Source organism: Talpa occidentalis, unplaced genomic scaffold (genome assembly GCF_014898055.3).
Source record: "Talpa occidentalis isolate TD23 unplaced genomic scaffold, MPIMG_talOcc4v2.1 talOcc4.10, whole genome shotgun sequence".
NCBI lineage: Eukaryota > Metazoa > Chordata > Mammalia > Eulipotyphla > Talpidae > Talpa > Talpa occidentalis.
Window position 1 is genome coordinate 66,309,733 of NW_023600993.1, and position 19,949 is coordinate 66,329,681.

At 39.2% G+C, this 19,949-nt stretch overlaps 1 long non-coding RNA gene and 1 other non-coding gene across 2 annotated transcripts in view; both read right to left on the reverse strand.

Moving 5' to 3' along the window:
* Window positions 1-14,388, reverse strand: part of LOC129146532 (uncharacterized) — a 33,143-nt gene extending 18,755 nt beyond the window's left edge. Inside the window, exon 1 of the long non-coding RNA XR_008553397.1 lies at window positions 14,032-14,388. This is a non-coding gene — a long non-coding RNA (uncharacterized LOC129146532). The remainder of the gene's footprint in view (window positions 1-14,031) is intronic.
* LOC119237737 (U6 spliceosomal RNA) lies at window positions 135-238 on the reverse strand. The gene has a single exon (XR_005123384.1). It is a non-coding gene; the product is annotated as a U6 spliceosomal RNA (small nuclear RNA).
* Window positions 14,389-19,949: the final 5,561 nt, after the last annotated feature.

Consider the following 19,949-nt stretch of genomic DNA (forward strand, 5'->3'; position numbering starts at 1 on the left):
AATCTACACTCTTAACAACTTTTAAATTTACAGTGCAGCAGTGTTTGCTATAATCATCATGTGATACATTATATGCCTTGTACTTATTTAACTTTTAGCTGTAAGTTTGTATCTGTAGACAACTTTCATCCAATAAAAACATGGAATACTTCATGAATTTGCATGTCATCCATCCACAGAGCCATGGTAATCTCTCTTTTGTTCCAATTTTTAGTGTATGTGCTGCTGAAATGAACGCATTTCTCTTTTCCTTTCTTTTTCTTTTCTCTTTGAATTCTGAGTTCTTGAAATATTCTGGAAAAGCAACAGTTCCTTTCTCAAATATTTGTTTTGAAGATATTTCTTCTCAGTTGTAGCTTGTCTTTCAGTTTCTTAATTCATTTTTATAAAGTAGAAGCTTTAATATTTTCCAATTTTCTAAAGGTAATATTGGTTTAAAACATTGCATGTGATTTAGAAATATATCAATAGATTCACTCACTTCAGGTGTATGTTAACACACCACACCCATCACCAAGAGACCAACATTACTCCAATAAATCCCATTGTGTCTTCTCATCATTTTCCTCTCTTCCTCCTTCTCCCCTTTGGCAGTCTCAATTCTACAGTAAGATTTCTAGGCTTTGTCATTGGTTTGATTTTATCTGACACTTTGTGTTATTTTTTCCCTACATTCCTCATATCACTGTCATCATCTGATATTTGCCCTTCTCTTTCTGACTTAATTTGCTTAGGATAATTCCCTCCAGTTCCATTCATGTAGTAAATGACAAGAGTTTATCTTTTTTTATTGCTGGGTATTCCATTGTATATGTATACCACATCTTCCTAAGCCACTTTTCTTTGAGCACTTAGCTTGTTTCTATAGCTTGGTTATTGTAAAATATACTGCAATAATCATAGGAATGCAGATATACCTTTGAACCAAAATTTTTGCATTCTTTTGGTATATAGCTAGAAGTGGAATTGTTGAATAATAAGGTCAATCTATTTTTAATATTTTAGAAATCTCCATACTCTTTTCCATAAGTGTTGGGCCAGTTTACATTTCCAATAATGTATGAGGTGAGGGTTCATTTTTCTCCACAACCTTGCTGATGCTTGTTTCTGTTTTTTCTTTCTTTTTTTTTTTTTAAATGGGACATTCTCAGAGATGTGAGGTGGCGTTTGATTGTGGTTTTGATTTGCATTTCCCTCATGATAAGTGACGATGAGCATTTTTTCATTTGTTTCTTGGCCATTTACATGTTTGCTATGGAAAAACACCTGTTTAGTCCTTCTGCCTGTTTTTTTGACTGGCTTATTTGCTTTCTTTTTGTTGAGTTGTATGAGTTCTTTGTGGATAGTGGATATCAGCTCCTTATTGGATGTATAGTGTGCAAATACTTTCTTCCATTCAGTAGAGTGTCTTCATTTCACTGATAGTTTCTCTTGCTGTGCAGAAGATTTTTATTGTGATGTAGTCCCAATTGTTTATATTCTTTTTTGTTTGTTTTTGTTTGTTATATTCTTTTTTGTTTGCTTTTTTTTGTTACATTCTTTTTTGTTTTTGTTTGTTACATTCTTTTTTGTTTCTTATATTCTTTTTTGTTTCTTGCTATTAGAGACAAGTCCACAAAAACATCCCTGAAGCCTATGTTGTGGAGTGTTTTGCCTGCCCTTTTCTATGTATTTTATGATTTCAGGCTCTTACATCCAAGCATTTTATCCAATTTGAGTTAGTTTGTCTGTATGATATGAGCTAGTAGTGTAGTTTCATTTTTTAATGTGACTGTCTAATTTTCCTAGCACCATTTATTGAAGAAATTTTCCTTTCTATGATGTATATCTTGATTCCTTTGCCACAGATTAATTGTCCATATAAATATGGGTTATTTCTGAGCTTTTAGTTCTATTCCATTGATCTATGTGTCTGTTTTTGTTATAGTACAATACTGTTTTGATTACTATAGCTTTGAGGCCAACATTACCATGATGCTAAAACCAGACAAGGAAATCACAAAAAAAGAAAAAAAAAAAACTACATACCAATTCCCTTGATGAACATAGGTGCCAAATTCCTCATCAAAATCTTAGCAAACTAGGGCTTCCCTGGTGGCACAAGGGGTTAAGATGCAACATATGAAGCTGTCCACAACTGCTGCAGCACGAGTTCAATCCCTGGCCAGGGAGCCACCCACATAACACAGCAGACCTCTCCTGACACCCCCGCTGCTCCCTTCAGCAGTGTATTTCAGTCAGTCTGCCTGTATCTGGTGAATCCTCTCTACCCCCACACCTCTGGCCTGCACTCCAGCTCTTGTACTTATAAATAAATAAATCTTTTTAAAAAATCTTAGCAGGGCCTCCCCTGGTGGCGCAGGCAGTTGAGCACAGCGCTGTGAATCTGTCTGCAGCCTCTTCAGCGCCAGTTTGATCCCAGCCAGCCGGCGAGGGTCCCACATGGTGAAGCAGACCTCTCCTGTCTTGCCCGCTGCTCCCTTCAACAGTATATTTCACCAGTCTGCCTGGTCTGTTCCCCACTCTGTCACTAGTGAATCCTTTCACCCTCCCACACATCTGGCCTGTACCCGGGTTCTTGAATAAATAAATAAATCTTTAAAAAAAATCTTAGCAAACTAAATTCAACAATGCATTAAAAGACTCATACACCATGACCAAGTGGGATATACACCAGGAACACAGGGATGGTTAACATCTGAAAATCAATCAATGTAATTCATCACATCAATAAAAGGAACATTATAAAAATGATATGATCACATCAACGTCATAAAAATGATATGATCATGTCAGTAGATGCTAAAAAAAGTACTTGACAAGATTCAATATCCTTTTATGAGAAAAAATACACAAAAATGCAGACAGGTATAACATACCTCAACATAATAAAGGCCAAAGGTGACAAGCACATAACTAACAACATTCTCAATGGTGAAAATCTGAATGCTTTTCTACTATCATCAGGTACAAAACAAGGATGTCCACTCTCAGAATTACTATTCAACACAGTATTGGAAGTCCTAGTTAAAACAATTATGCAAGGTCAGGACATACATAAAAGGAGCCCAAATTGGGAAGCAAGAATTATCATTATTTGCTGATGACATTCCTATACACATACGAATAAAAGACTCCTTAAAACAAACTAAAACCATAAATTAGTTCAGCAAAGCAGTAGGTTACAAAAGCAATATACAAATATCAATTGAGTTCCTATGTACAAATAACAAGCTAGATGAGAAAGAAATCAAAAACACAATTCAATTAATAGTCACATTAAAATTAATTAAATTTGTAGGTGTAAACAAAGGAGGTGAAAAATATAAGACACTGTTAAAAGAAATAGAAGAAAGCAGAAAGGAGTAAAAAGGTATTTCCTTTGGAAAAATTAACGTTGTTGATATGGTGATCTTAACAATAGCAATATACAGATTCAGTATAACTCCTATCAAAGTTTCAACAGCTTCTTGATCCAGTCATCTATTTTTGGGCATTTGGGTTGTTTCCATAGCTTAGCTATTGTAAGTAGTGCTGCTATAAACATAGGGGTGCAGATGCCTTTTGGAATTACTGTTTATGTGTCACTTGGGTAAATACCTAGGAGTGGAATTGCTGGATCATATGGAAGCTCTATGTTTAGTAGGTCAAGAACTCTCCGCACAGCTCTCCATAGTGGTTTGACCAGTTTGCACTCCCACCAGCAGTGCAGGAGAGTTCCTTTTTCTCTACAACCTCACCAACATTTGTTGTTGCTAGTTTTTTTAATATGTGCCATTGTCTCTGGTTAATTTGGTATCTCATTGTACTTTTGATTTGCATTTCCCTGACTACAAGTGATGTTGAACATTTTTTCATATGCCTGTTGGCCATTTGCATTTCTTCTTCAGAGAAGTTTCTTTTTAGCTCTTCTGCCCACTTTTTGACTGGATTAATATTACTCAGCAATCAAAAAAGATAAACACATGCAGTTTGCAGCAACATGGATGAAGCTAGAAGCGATCATGCTTAGCAAAATAAGTCAGAAAGATAAAGAAAAATACTGGATGGTCTCACTCATAGCAGGAATTTAGAAAACCCAAATAAGAGACCAGGAAAAAGACTATTCAATACAAAGTAAAAATCAAAATCAACAAGCAACAATAAACCAGAGGCACAATATGGGGGTGGAGGGGAGAGGAAAGGAAGGACTAGAGTCAAAATAAGGGTGGGGGGTGCAATTGTAAGGGGAATATAACCATAATGAAAATGCATACATTGTGCAAAGATGAAAAATGATGTAAGAATTATATAAAATAAAATATTTTAAAAAAAGTTTCAACAGCATACTTCAAGGAAATAGAATAAACATTACTGAAATGTATATGGAACCAGAAAAGACCCACAATAAGCAAGCAATCCTGACAAAGAAGAGATATGGTATCATACTGTGACACTTCAAATTATGAAGCAGAAGTTTTAAAGTTAATAAAATTTAATTATCATTTTCCTTCTATTTATTTCAGTTTTGGGGTCATATTGAAGAATTTTTGCCAAGTTTGAAGACACAGAGATTTTGTATGATATCTTCTACAAATGCTTTCATTTTTAGTTTTTATATTTTGATCTTTAATTCATTTGGAGTTAATTTTGTAAACTTCTGGAGTGCAAAGTATAAGTCAAGTTTCATTTATTTTTGCATTTGAATGCTCAATTGTTACAGCAAGTTTTGTTGGAAAGATTATCTTTCCTCAGTGAATTGTCTTTGCAGCCATGTCAACAATCACTTGTCCATACAAACATGGGTCTATTTCTGGACACTCTATTTTGTTCCATTGATCTTTGTGTCTAGTCTGTTCTTTTGTCAAAACCCGCTGTAGCTTTCTAATAAGTTTTGAAATCCTACACAAGACTCCCCCAGTTTTCTTCTTCCTTTCTAAAATTGTTTGGGTTGTTCTCATCCTTTTGCCTCTGATTATTTTTCAGTATCAGTTTGTCAATATCTAAAAATATCTTACAGGGATTTTCTTAGGATTGTATTGAATTTACAGATCAACTTGAACAAATTTAGCCACTTAAAAACACTGAAACTACCAATCCATGAATTGGTTTGTAGTTTTCAATTCATAGGTATTGTGCATATTTTGTTCACTTTATACTTAAATATGTTATATATTTTTTAAAGATTTATTTATTTATTTACACAAGCACTGGGTACATTCAGAAGCTCAGGAGGGTGAGATAATTCACCAGAGACAGAGCAGGGAACAGAATAGGCAGACTGACAAATACATTGCTGAGGGGAGCAGCGGGCAAGACAGGAGAGGTCTGCCGCACCATGTGGGACCCTCGCCAGCCAGCCAGTATGGAACAGGCACTGTAGAGACTTCAGACAGCTTCACAGCACTGTGCTCAACTGCTGCACCACCAGGGGAGGCCCAATATGTTATGTTTTTAACTACCGTTATAAATAGTATTTTTAACTTAAATTTCCAATTGTTTGTCAATCAAAGAAATAAGTTTGATTACTTATCATATATATATACACATATACATACATCCACACACACACACACACACACACACACACACACACGTATTTGGCTAAATTGACTCATTAGTTCCAGTAGCTTAAAACAGATTTTTTTTCCCAACAGATGGGCATGTAATCTGGATATTACAGGGATTTTTATTTTTCTTTACTGATACATAGATCTTTGATTTCTTTGGGGGGTATGGTTGATAGATGATTTGAGTGTCTCAGTCTAGGCTCTGAGTAGAATCCTTGCCTACAAGGAGACCCAGGTATTCTGCATTATTCCCTGCAGATTTAAGCTCCAAATGTTCTATATTGACTTGAGCCCCAGCCTTAATTGTGTAATCCTCACTCTGCATTCCCACCCCTGGAGCTCCCCAACAGTGTGCCCTCCATCCTGGCTGCCAACTCATACACCCCTTTGTCCAGTACAGTGCTGGGTCTCAGGAGACCTCAATGTTACTCTAGCCAGCACTGTAGGGGCTCAGTACAGAAGTTGCCTGTCCCTCTCATATCTTGTACTGCCCCAGTATCACTATACACAAGGTTCACTTAAAGTTTTCCCTGTCCCTTTTTACCAGACCATCACACCTAATGTGTGCTGTGCTTGTCCATTTTCCCCTCAGGGTATTTTGACTTTGCTTTACTGCAATTTAACTTTGAATATCTGGAGGAGGGGGCCATCTTGCTTACTCCTGCTTTAATCTCTTGATCAATAATATATATAGTTTAATATTCAAATATCGATACAATTTTGTGTTTTAAAGACAAAATTCATTTGTTCATGATATACTGCTCTATTTCTATGTTTATCAAACTGGATTTTCTATTATTCTTTTCTGAGAATTTTTGTCATCTGGTTTTATATTCGAGGCAATGCTGGCCTTGAAAAACGATTAGGTAAATATTTCCTCCTTTTTCCTTTTCTAGAAAATTTGGTGTCAACTTAATATAATGTTTTACTTAAAGACTTGACAGAATTTTCCAATAAAGTCATACGGGGCCTAGAGATTTCCTTGCTTAAGATTTTAATAACAAATTCAATTTCCTTTATGGAGATAGAAGTGTCCAGGTCATCTATTTCTTCTTGAGTAAGTTTTGGTAGTTTGTGTTTTTCAAGGAATTTGTCTAATTTATCTAATTATTTAATTTATGATATGATTAATAATATTCCCTTATTAGCATTTTAATGTCTTTGGAGCTTATTTCCTTCCAGATATTGGTGCTTTGTATATATTTTCCTGATCATTTTGACTAGAAGATGATCACTTTTTAGTGATTTTTTCATGCTATCTTCTCTATTTTTTGTTTGAAATTCCAATGATTTCTGCCCTTGATTTTTTCCCATTATTGTTATTTACTACTTACTTGGGCTTAATTTGTTCTTTTCCTGTTTTCTTAAGGTGGGAGTTTAGTGTATAGATATTTTTCTTCTTTTTTAAATATAATAAATGTCTTTCAATGTATTGCTTTAGCAGTATTCGTGGTTTGTAATAGTAATGTGTTTTCAATTTCATTCAATTCAAATTTTTTCCAATATCCTTGGTAGCTTCCTTTTTACACCTATTGAAATGTAAATTTTTACATATCCTATTATTTGGAAATTTTCCAATTTTCTTTCTTTTCTTTGGTGGGTTGTGGCCCCAACATTGGTTCAGTTTCTGAAATTTCTGTTCTGCTCTGCTTTGTCCTGCATATATACCGCTCAATGGTTAAAATGAGCAAACCTATATGAGATTTGTCAACTTATAGACTCATTCTCAATAATACATGCAAGTTCACAATTTGAATGTTTCATTGAGAAAGAACTAAAACTTCTCAAAAATTAAATAGCAGAGCCATGGGTTTCAAAGCTCAGCATGCAGAAGCATCCTCTGAAGAGACTGCTAGAAACCATATTGTTGGCCCTCAGATTCTGATTCAGTGAATCTGAGCTAAGACTAACTCCTTTGTATGGTTTGTTCCAAGTTCATGGATCATCCCTCAGGAGTAGTCATGTCAGGACATGGCCTTAGCCAATCATGTTCAATGTTACCCCTCTCCTCCCATCATGCAATTCAACCAGATCAAACCATCTGTCCTGAGACCTAGACTGCTTTTCCTGCCTTGTCTACTAAAGTAATCAGTTACAATTTATGTAGTCACTGCTCATCCCTTTGTTTTCTCAGAGAAATCACTCCTGCAATTATGCATCCTCCACTTCACTGGATCATTCCAGTCATAAGGGCAGAGAAAAGACATTCACTGGAGGCCATGAGGGGAAAATATGCTGCTGGTAGCCATGCAGGATGGTCTTTGTTGCCTTCTAACAACTCTTAGTCTTGGTTTTTATTTACATGTTAACTTTTGTGTTTTTGGCTTTCTACTATTAATTTCTCTCTATTTGGGCCAAACCTGCACCAAGTGTGCAATCTCTGGGAGATAGTATTTTATATTGATTGAATTTGCTAACTTTGAAGGGAAAGAATCTACATTTATTTTGATAGAAGTCATGATTTTTTTTTTTTTTTTATTTTCAGGACCATGTCAAACTATTCAATCATATTGTGTCTCTGTTTAAACACCATTAAAAGGTGGGACATAATAGTAACTATATTTTCAGGAATAAATGAGCTAATGCCACACAGAATGCTATCTCACTAATCAATCTGTGTTATGATCAATATCATGTTTTTCTTTTCCATTTCTGTCTATGCATTACAAATTGAGTGTGTGATTTGAGGACACACCAATATCATCAGCAGATAAAGGAAACCAAGAATACCACAAATATTGTAAATACCAGTTAATTTCTGGCAGTAAAACAGAATGATGGTCAGTGTTCAACAGATTTACTCCAAGTAAGGGTCTTTCAGAGCCCCTCGTTCCTACCCCACACCCTCTCTCCCTGAACTAAGTTGTGTCTACAGTTTGATCTCTGGAGATTACTGGCCCTGAGAAATGTTATGATACCATTGTAGGTACAGGAACTGTGGTTTTTACATTGGGGTTATTTCTGATTAAGAAGTACTGTTGTGTGGAGAGATTGGGGCCCCAAGCCCCACTTTAGCACTGGGAATGCAGCCTTGGACACAAGTTCCTACAATTATCCAGATGTGTGTTAGGAAGGCATCCGAGGTTCTCAGAATGAAATGTCATGTACCACGGAACCTCCCACTGATCCTAAGTACTTTAGTTGTAAATCTGCTCAAAAAACATTGCAGACTAAACAACAGATATTTGAGCAGTGTGGCTGGAGTCATTATGCACTTTGCACACTCACAAAGGAAGCATAAGGCCAACTCACCAGTTAGACTGGATTATGTTCAGTCTTCTCATGGAATTGCTTAATTATTGGAGTCAAATATTTACTAATAGAGATTACTAATAAGTTACTAATAAGTTACTAATAAGGATTCAGAAAAAAGAAACTTTTGTTTCAAACACAATACATGAATATTTTAAAAAATAAGTTATCCTTTTGATTTCTGCAAAACAAATTATAAGACAAATGTCAAGTCAACTATGTCTTGCTCGATCTAACCTCTTCTGCTTCCCTCAGTAGATTGACGACCTGATGTTCTTTAAAGACCATAAAGTTCCACACTTTAAAGATAAAACTTATATGCTCAGTTTTCAAATCAATCTTGGAGAATGAGGTGAAGGACATTATGTAAGGCCAATGTATCACAGCAGTGCTTCAATAGAATACAATGCAAGCTATACATGTAACTTTAAATTTTCTGGTGGTTTCATTGAAGGAAGCAAAAAACAAAAGGTGAAATTAATTTTAATAATACATTTTATTTAGCACAGATAATTCAAAATATTATTTCAACATCTAACCAGTATAGAAATCTTAACAAACTTGTGCATACTTTTGCCATATTAAGACTTTTAAATCCAATGTGCATTTTACATTTGTAGACTTCTATCTGTGGACTCTACACAGGTCAAGAGCCCAGTAATCACTGGTGGCTACTGTATGACCAGTGTAGTTTTACCAGAAAAAAGTAAGGAAATCTTTTTCCCCCTTTCCTGGTCACTTAGTTTGCTGTGTGCTGTTGATGGTCCCCTAGACCTGACCTTGCTGTGGTCTCTATGACTGTATATAACCCTGCATTCCTGCTATTCTCTTCTGCCTAGCTCCATCTACCACTCCCCTTTCACCTTTTGTCTCTCTAAACACCCTATTCTTCCTTCAAAGTCCTAATAAAATGGCAACAGCCTTAGGAAGACTTTTATGTCCTGGCTTCATCATTCTATTTGTAAGTTAACATGCTTCTATTGTTCACTTTCATAATATTTTCCCTACTGTCAGTGTCTTGAAGGCATGAGCTGTATATTCTTCATGCTTACATCCCCCAGGAATACAAATGCTAACACAACAAAGATGCTGAAAAATGACTCTAGATCTTAATTTTAAACTCAGGCCCAGGGGCTGCTCTTATCCCTTCCTATGCTATGTTTTGCAGTGAGAGGCTCAATTAGATGCTGGTTGTATCCACTGTAACATAAGCATGCTGGTAATTATTCATGGTATTAATGCATCTTTGCTTTCTTATTTATTATCCTTTCCTATCTGTGTTATATCTGCCTAGTAATCAATTAACTAGGAAACAGCATGAATTTGTCTGAAACTAAATGTAGCTTTCAGTGTATCTAAGCAGACTCAGTTGAAAAAGAAGAGATAAGGAGATTATCTTATTTCAAACATGGGATAGGGAAGTAACTAGATAGATGTGATAGATGTGATAGATGATAGAATTAATATATTATTAAGGTTCTGGTTATCATATTAAGTGGTAGGTTCACAGATTTTATCTTCTTACCTAAAATAACTAACAAGTAGTTCATTGGCTAAATAAATGTAAGATGTAAATAAAAATAACTTTCATCTAAGTTCCTTGCTCCAAAGCGCTCATGGTTTATGGCTTATCTGTTTTGCATACTTCCTCACATGGAAGACAACTTGTTGATGACTCACTTCCTGCTTTTCTGATTAGTCCTAACAATACCTATATTTTTCTTCCAAACTCACATATTTTTTTCTTCATTTTTCTTTTATCTGCAAACTACTCATTAATATTTCTATATTAGTTCACATTTCTTATACATGGTTTAGTCATTTTTAATTGTCTTAAATCTTTAAATTTTAATACCCACAACCCTTTGTATGGGCTAAACATTGCTGCACACCTACTCCAACACATGGTGGTTTAATTTATTTCTCTTATTCCAGAGATTTGTGAGTTTAGTGGGCTCAGCTGGGTGGTTCTTGCTTGTGGGTCCCTCATGCATTAATGGTTATAGTGAGATGGTGGCTAGGCTGCTGTTAGCTGAAAGCTGGACTGACTGGAAATCTAAGTGGATCAGAGGTGGTGCTGGCACTCATCTGGGATCTTAAGCTGGATTGTTCACCCAGGTACCCTCTGCAGCCTTTCCTTGTGGCTTGACTCCTCACAGCTTGGAGGATGGCTTCTAAGAAAAGGCTGCATAGCCTTAAATCCAGAAAGCTTCTTCTGCTGTTTTCTAAAGGTCAAATGAGTCACAAAGGCCAGCCATGTCAAAAGGGGAGGTGATAACCTATCTCTGGTTGGGAAGAGCAGTTAGAGATACCCGTGTATCTTGAATCTACCACACTCCTCCTTCAATGGAAATTTTAAGTTTAATTGTAAAAATGACATTAAAAATATTCTCAGAACAATCACTGTATATTCATCATCTTTAAAATTTAGCATGTTTCACTTCCTTGTCCTCACAAGACAGTTACATAACTGTTGACCAAGTAATTAAGTAAAATGGTATTCAACTGAACATGGAAACATCTGTATGTGGATGGTACATAGAGTGATGAAGTGGCTCAGAATATGACCACAGTGCATCTTGAAGTCAAACCATAAAGACTTGTTGAGTTATCTGTTCTTTTTATTTAGTCATAACTCTGTTTCTCTTCATACCTTTAGACAAATATCAACTTCATTTAGAGACTTTTTCATGGATTCTTTCTTATCACTAAATATACATGCTCCTGCCCTTCAAAATTATCAGTTCCTATTTGTTGTGGCAGATTATGTTTTCTAAAAGGGTTGCAAAGATACTGAATAAAGGCAGGGAGGGTTGATGCCTGATACCCCCAGACAAGACAGCAGTCAAAAGCTCAAAAGGCTAAAAGGCCAAAAACCAAAAACAAGGGCTATAGCAATGCAGTACCTATACACTAGGGGGCTATAACAATTCACAGGACAGTGCCTGCTAGTGTGTTCTCACCCACGCTCAAAATTACAAGATACCTCAGGTTCCAAGAACAACAACCATGGAGTTTATTTTACAAACAGGAGAAACAAAGACCTTACTGTAGCCACAAGTGGCGGCTATCTCACCCAGATAGTGTCCACTAGAACAAGCAGAGTGCCAGTCACCTGTCAACAGAGCTGGACCACAGTAGTTGCTGCTAGTGATCATTCAGGATAGCAGTGGATAGTAGTGATGGCCACTGCTAGGAGTTCTGGATAGCAATGGATAGTAGTGATGGCCACTGCTGGTCACCCAGACATGGTGTCAGAGATATCAACAAGTGTTAACAGCTCTTTTTGTGTTGTTGAACTATTACAACAACAAACATGTCTTTGAGACATCAGGACCTTTGGTGCTCCTTTCAGGCACTGTCAGAGACATGACCTGAAGCCCAGTGTCCGATAGAGGTCTTCATTTACTTTTTCTTCATTGGGGTCAGCCACTGAATGCTTCCTCTTTTCTTCTTTCTTCTGAAGGTTGGCTGCTGGTCCTTTTTCTTCTTTCTTTCTTCAGAGGTCAGGAATGGAATCTTCTTCTTCCTCCTTTGGAGTCTTGAACAATCTCTCAACTCCCTCTGGCCCTGGTTTATATCTTTTTTCAGGTCCTCCACCTTCAAGTCCTATTGGACCATTTTTCTTTCTTTTTTTTTAAATATTTTTTATTTATTTATACAAGAATTGGAGTACAGGACAGGTCAGAGGTGCAGGAGGGTGAAAGAATTCACCAGAGACAGAGTGGGGAGCAGAACAGGCAGACTGACTGAAGACACTGCTGAGGGGAGCAGTGGGCAAGGCAGGAGAGGTCTGCCACGCCATGTGGGTTTTTCCCTGGCTGGCCGGGAATCAAATCTGCACTGCAGAGGCCACAGACAGCCTCACAGTGTGGTGCTCAACCCGCTGTGCCACTGGGGAGGCCCTGGACCATTTTTCAATCCTATGACTGATGGGACCATTTAGCACTGATCAGCTCATAACTTGTACCAGATTAGTCCATTCTATGATCTAGAAGTATGTATAAAAGGGAGGTTGCTGGACTTTAAGGAGCTGGAGCTGGCCTGTGGTGGAGCAGCAAGGTGAGACCATCACTGCTGCTACAGGCTCCTGTTGCTCAGACATCCTCAGAGACTTTCCAGTATCAATATTTCTTTTTTCCACATGCTCTTTTTTCCTTTAAAAAATGCTTTTATTAGAAAAATTTTAGAGTTATAAAATTATAAAGATGGAACAGAGTTCCAATATACCAAGTTTTCTCCTTATTAACATGTTACTTTAGTATGATATATTTGTCACAACTAATGAACTAATTGTGATACACTATTATTTCAGTCAATTAGTGATAATTTTTTATCTGATGTTCTTTTCCTGCTCCAAGATCTTATCCAGCATATCACATTGTCTTCATGACTTCTTAGCCTCCTCTGGGCTATAACACTCACATGGTTTTGACAATTCTACCATTGACAAGTTGAAGCAGGGCCCCCCAAATTATTAGATGCAGCCCCATTGAGGGGCATCAGGTGCAGTTTGCCTCCAGCCCCACTGAGTTTCTTGGAGCCCTCCAGCCCAAGAGCCTGGCCTGACCTCAATACATGTCCAGTCTGGGCAGAGGCTGGGCTTTTCTCTTTTATATCAGGTTCCAGAATATACTTAAGAATAGGACATTTTATTGGAGCTTGACCAGCATCAATCAAACAGCTGTAATTGGAGCCATCCCATTTTGATTTAGTTATAAAGATCAGCTGGTGTTGTTTCCTCCCTCCCCACTTTGATAGTAATGCAAATATGGTGCAGTTTCCACCCTTTGGGGCAGTGATACAAATATCATAAACTTCCCAATCTGATTGGTGCTCCCGTGGGTGTCAGTCAAGTAAAAGGACCACTCGGGTTCAAAAGGTAGGCACACTGGAGAATATTTAAGTCAAGCTCCAATCAACTTGACATTTGTGTAACTTGGCAGGGGCCTTGACGAGGAGCTTGAAGAGGCAGTTGGAGACACAGTCAGATCCAGAAGACCTTTGTTGAGTTGTAACACTGAACCCTATCCTCTAACTCCACTACTTCACAGACCTGACCTCTGACTCTGCTTCTGACATTGACTGTGACATTACATGACACCATTCATCCTGTGTTAGATGTCCCTAACAGAGCTGGTTGTTATTGGCTTTCTGCCCAGCATCTTTGAAAGATATAACACTGGTCCCTGCCTCTGACATGTCTGGAGCCAACCCCTGGTGTTGTTACCTTTGGTATTCTCTGGTCCAGTGTCCAGTGCTGCCCAGCCCAGGCTTTGGATTCTTGTCACTGATTTGGATTGTTTTTGCTGACTGCTGTGGTGTCACCCATGCTGAGACCTTCCGGATCATCAACCTTTGAGAACTTCATGATGTTCGAACCATTGCTACTGCCTCTGTCCCTGTCTTCCTCCCAACTTCTCTCCCAACTCTCTCTCTTTTCTAAGTAAATTCTGTTGTAGTTGACTCTGAACCTGAGTGGTGTTGCAATTGGCATATAGGTGAGAACCCATAGACAGTGACATGTCCCCAACCTTGGCACTATACTTTGACATGCATCACACTGCCCTGCACTGTCTCAAGGTGAGATCGGTTCCCTCCCTTGTGACATAACTATAACATGAGGGATTCTATGTGACTTCTGATCGCATCATAAAAATTACACAACTATTGGGCTTCCCCGGTGGTGCAGCAGTTGAGCGCTGGGTTGTGAGGCTGCCCACAGCCTCTGCAGTGCCAGTTCAATCCCCGGACGACAGGTGAGGGTCCCACATGGCACGCAGACCTCTCCTGCCACCGGCTGCTCCCCTCAGCAGTGTACTTCGTCAGTCTGCCTGCTCTGCTCTCCACTCTGACTTTGGTGAATCCTCTCACCCTCCTGCATTTCTGACTGTGTGCAGTGCATGTATAAATAAATAAATAAATCTTTAAAAAAATTACACAACTGTTTGTTGTAACAAAATTACAACCTGTTTCTTTAGGATGTTTGCTCTCAAAACCCTGTTATATAGTGAGGAAGCCCAAATTGGGCCAGATGGAAAGGTCATAAGAAGTTCAAATGCAGTTTTGCTACAGTTGGTTCCAGTTAACATCCAATATCAATCACCAGATGTGGGGCTAAAGATGCTTCCAGATATTTATAGTCTCTAACCATTGAGTGACCCCAGACACCAAGTCTTCAGTTGAGTGTCTATGTGCAATGAGTCAACCCCATTGTGCCCATCTGACCCTTAACATATGGAATCCAGAGCAATGTGATGATTGTCTTATGATACAAGTCTGTATTGCTATGTAGCCATAGTAACTGGAACATTTAGAATTTTGCAAACTATTATAAATCCTGATGGCCATACTGTAAATGGGAGGCAGTAGCTGGGAGTAGAAGCTGATCCTTAGAGGCAGCTGGGTGTCTATATCAGTCAATTCCATAGGTCTGGCAGGTCTGTTTTCTCATTTAACATAACAATGAATTTATTCACTTGTTAATAAATTTTTATTGAGTACCCATCATAAGCCAGGCACTGCTGCAGACACTTGGAATACATCAGTAAAGAAATTAAGGATCCCCCCCCTTTATTGGCTTCCATTTTAACAGAAAACAGACACAAACAATAAACATACATACATCAATAGATAGTAGGTTTGAAGGTGCAAGATTGATTAATACAAGCACTCGCAGCAGGTAAGGGAGCAGGAAGACTGTGGCTTCTGAGTATAGAACAGGGAGGTCAAAAGATGCCTCTTTGGGATATTTGAGCAAAGATTCTAGGCAACTGCTGAGCCCAAAACATCTAGAAAGCAAAGTCTGAGGTAAAAATAAAGCAGGAAAACTTGGGTGTGGGACTCTAGGAGAGAGAAAGAAGAAAAAGGAGAATTAAGGACAAGAAATGAGAAAATGATGTGATGAGGTTGAGTGCTGAGGGGGCTCCCCTCCATAACAGGCCACAAGACAGTGGAGGATTGCTCGGCAGTTATTCACACAGGACAGACTGCACATTGGAAAGAAAGAAGGTACTGCCAGTTTTCAGTGTGCTGGTTTACCTCAGGAGAAGCTAGCTCCCTGGAGTTCACACATCGTATTATCCTTCTGACTGCTCGGGAGGCCAGACTAAGAGTACCTAGGATGCCTTTCGTCAAGTGCAAATGTGATTGGGGACTCAGTGCAGATTGGGTATGGGCTGAGCCTGTGGATCTGGGGCTTCAGCTGGGATTCTGCTGCTGCAGGGCCTGGCAGGGGCTCAGCAAAGGCAGTAGAATCAGCAGAGATGCCCAGATTCTGGTTCCTTGACAGAAAGAAGTAATCCAGGGAGTCTGAGTGGTGGGGGTGGGGGTGGGGGCAGGTAGTGTCTATCCCCAGAGATGAGGACATTGGTCATATAGAAATCTGGGGCAAGAATTCTCTGGATGGAGGAAACACCTGGATGAGCCCTGCAAACACAGAAGAGTTGTCTCACTTGAAAATGAGCAAGGATGTCAGTATGACTTGGATATGAAAACAGGAGGGAGAGGAGGGGAGAGAGTGTGAGAGGAATAGGGCCCAGCTGGGGCAGGGTGTGTGGGCTTAAGGACTTTGGCCTTTCCTCTGTACACAAGGTGTGACACTAGATAGAAGATAGAGGTTGGCATGGGTTGATGTATGGATTGAAAGGATGGGTCTAGATGTAGGATTGTGAATATTCAATGGGGTGTACTCTGAGCAAGGTGAGAGTAGAAGCCAGTTAGTAGGGAGAAGGGATTCTGGCTCAGATCAAGGTGGCATGTGGGGGTGCTCACAAGTGGATTCTCTTTGAAGACAGAGCACAGTGTGTTTCCTAATGATTTACTATTAAGGGCGAGAGAATGAAATTAGCCCAGGATGATGCCAAGCTTTGGGGCATAGCAGGATGGATGGAGCCACCATCTCTGTATGAGGGAGGTGGCATGTGGAGCTCAGAACTCCTATTTGGATACAGAGAATCGAATCATTCAAGCAGAGACATTGAACACATAATGAGATGTCTGCATAAGACATAGAAGTAGCTTTTCCCAATTCAGGGTTGAGACTTAGATAAAAAGAGGTTAAAAGTTTCAAGTCTAAACCAGTGGGCCTAGCATAGCACATGCCTGGCTGAAGACAGCAAAGCAGTCTTATCAAATTAGCCCAATATTTTGGAAATTAAGTTGAATCACTTTAATACAGCCAATGAAAATAAATACCCAGGGCCTCCCTGGTGGCGAAAGGGGTTAAGCACCAAGCTATGAAGCAATCCTCAGCCTCTGAGCATGGATTCTATCCCCGGCCCGCCAGGCAGCAACCTACATGGCGCAGCAGACCTCTCCTGACTCACCTGCTGCTCCCGTTAGCAGTGTATTTTGGTCAATCTGTCTGTTCTGTTCCCCAACCTATCTCTAGTGAGTCCTCTCACCATCCCCCTCCCCCGGCATCTCTGGCCTGTGCCCCAGCTCTAGTATGCATAAATAAATAAATCTTTAAAAAAAAAAAGAAAAGAAACACCTAGAGTACATCTTGTGCTGTCATCACAAGGGTTTGAAGCCTCTCACTGAAGCTAGAGAAGCCATTTGTTAGTCAGGACTGGACAGGTTACCATGGAGAAGTGGCATTGGCAGCAGACAGGTCTGAATTTATGCCCCATTTCCCAGTTTGATCTCTCTGATCTTAAGGAAGTTATCACCCCATTCAGGGCCTCATTTCCTCATTTCAATGTGGGAATAATTGTACTACTGAGCTCAAAGCACCACTTGAGGAAGCCCTGGGTAGCTGCATGAGAAGTTCAGAGCAGCGTCAGCTCAAAAGCAAGTTTTACTACATGTGAACATACACTAATGTGGGGGCTCATCGGGTACCCTCCATGATGAGGTCACTTCCTCCCTAATTTCACAAACTGGGGAGCTGTCTCCAATGACTTCTGGAATGCCTCTGGGGAGGCAGGTTTGTAATGTTTGTGGATTTTGTTGTTGGTGAAGCCACTTGATGGGTTGCAGTTGACAATGATAAATTAGCACAATCACTTCTGTGACATGACTGTCCACAGCACTCTGGAAAGTAGAAAGAAGGTGACAGGCAAGAAGATAAAACAGGGGAAGTTGTGTCATCTGGGATTTGATGCATATACATTTTGAACCCTCAGGTGCTCAACTGATGGATACAGGGGCTTTACAGCAGAAGGAGAGGTGGGCAGTGGAATGTATATTTTTGAGCACAGAACCCATGGTTCATAAATTACATGGCTGATAATTCACTCCCATGAGAATCTTCAGGGAAGGCATGGCTGTGCCTGTTTGATTGACTGGGGACCTAGACTGAGATCTTCAGAGGTACACATGTATAGGACCACGACTTAGTGAAAAGAGCTGGGATTCAATCATCAGGCACCTTGCTGAAAAATGGATAAGGTGAGCGTCACAGAGAGTAGAGGTCACCCTGGCAAAAGTGGGCAGGAGCTGTTCTCAGCCTGCATCCCAGTTCTAGCCATTGGGAGAGGTCTGCACTACTGCGGCTGAGGCTGCAGAGTGCCACCTGGGAATGAAAGACAAGCAGGAACTGGTGTCATTAGGGGGCAGAGGTCTACATGGCTGGAATAGGAGCCAAATTTTGATTCTCCCAATGCAGAAATAAAAGGACTCTTTTTCTGCATCTCCTTTCAGTTTTCACCAAAAGAAACAGTTGCTTTATTTTGTAAATGCATCCGTGTTCATTAAAGTTCTCTCTTCAGGGCCTGTTTTTTCCCATTAACCCTATTCTGTGTTTGGCGGCATCCAGCTGTTTCAAGATCAAGCTCATGGAAAGGGTGTGTCCTGCAGCCCTAGCCTGCAGCAGCCCTAATGAACCACAGCCTCTGTCCTTGTGGAGGCGAGTGACCCAGAACCTGCCGGTCATGGTCCTGCTGTGGAGGCACGCTAAGAACATTTCAGTCATCTTTTTTTTCTGTGCTCCTTGTGAGACAAACTAAACAGAAGGGACTGTTTTCTTTCAGCTAAGAATAAATGCTGATTAGAAAGAATCTCATCAGCTCCATAAAACCAAGACTCAACAGCAAAGTCAAACAGCTATTTGGTAGCATAATGTGCTACAAAACTAACTCAGAAGACTCTATGAGTCCACCTGGAAAGCACATATACCAAAGGTCTTTAATGGGGAAAGAAGAAAAAACAGTTATACAATTACTGAGAGCTTTCATTTAGGTGATGACTTATAAACGTTTCAAGTTAACTTTACAGGAAACTTCTAAGGTTTGGGACCTGTTTTCTTTTTTATCCTTTTAAGATATTTCACTTTAGTTCTTGAAAGTTCCATTCATCTTCAGTTCATGAAATCCTTTATTCTAGTCCCTCCTTTTTTAATTAATATACTTTTAACTTTAGTTTTATATTTACAAAAAGTTGCAAAGTTAATAGAAGATTCCCCTGTACCCTTCAACCAAGTTCTCCTACTATGCAAAACTTGGTATGTTACATTCATGGTATGTTACCAACATGATTCATTATTAGTAACAAAAGTCTGTATTTGTTCAGATTGCCTTATGTGCTGCCCCCTCTGCCACCAGGGTTCTATCAGAGTTAGCACATTTTATTAAGCAGTCATAGCTCCTTAGTGTCCTCTTGACTGTGACAGTTTCTCAGAATTGTTTTTGTTGACCTTGCCAGTTTTGAGAAGTACAGGTTAGCTATTTTGTAGAATTTCTTTCTATTGGAATTTGTCTTTTTTTTTTAATGATAAGACTTAGAGGTTATTTCACGTATTTGCAATCATAGTGTTTAGTTTTGTGCTGTGTTTTGGTCACAGTCTGAATTCCATTCTGGGAATCCCAGCCTCCTTGAATATAAAGCTCTTGATTAGGAAGATAAGATGAGTAACAAGAGTTCGGTTATCCACGAGATGAGTGTAGGTGCATGTTATTAGTAACAAGAATGCAAGAGCCCAGAAAATGCCCCTGCCAAGAAAGGCCACATCACCTTGACCTCTCAGAACCCACCTGACCACCTTTCAAAGCTCTTTGTGAAAATGTTTGTTTCCCTGAATGTCTTGGTCTTCTTTTCCTTTCCAGGATAAACAAGCCATGGTGTTCCAACAATGAGGCTGGTTTATTTTTAAATCTATGATTAGATACCTGCAAGTCCACTGCTGTGCTTCAGAAATCAATCCCACTG